A 224-nucleotide genomic window follows, 5' to 3' on the forward strand; every position below is an offset into this window, starting at 1 on the left:
CCGTGAATGTCAATCAACAATCCGGGGTACGTGGCACACACACACACATATGTACATCTTTACATCCCACTAAATTATCACTATTCAATTAATCCCACCTCTGTATGCTGACATTAGTGGATTAGATACAGGATTTAAACCGTAACATTAAACAAATAAACAGTTATATTAAGGTTAATTAAATTTTTATGTAAATTATTTTATAAAAATAAATACTCTAATAA

Source organism: Phalaenopsis equestris, unplaced genomic scaffold (genome assembly GCF_001263595.1).
Source record: "Phalaenopsis equestris unplaced genomic scaffold, ASM126359v1 Scaffold000264, whole genome shotgun sequence".
Lineage (NCBI taxonomy): Eukaryota > Viridiplantae > Streptophyta > Magnoliopsida > Asparagales > Orchidaceae > Phalaenopsis > Phalaenopsis equestris.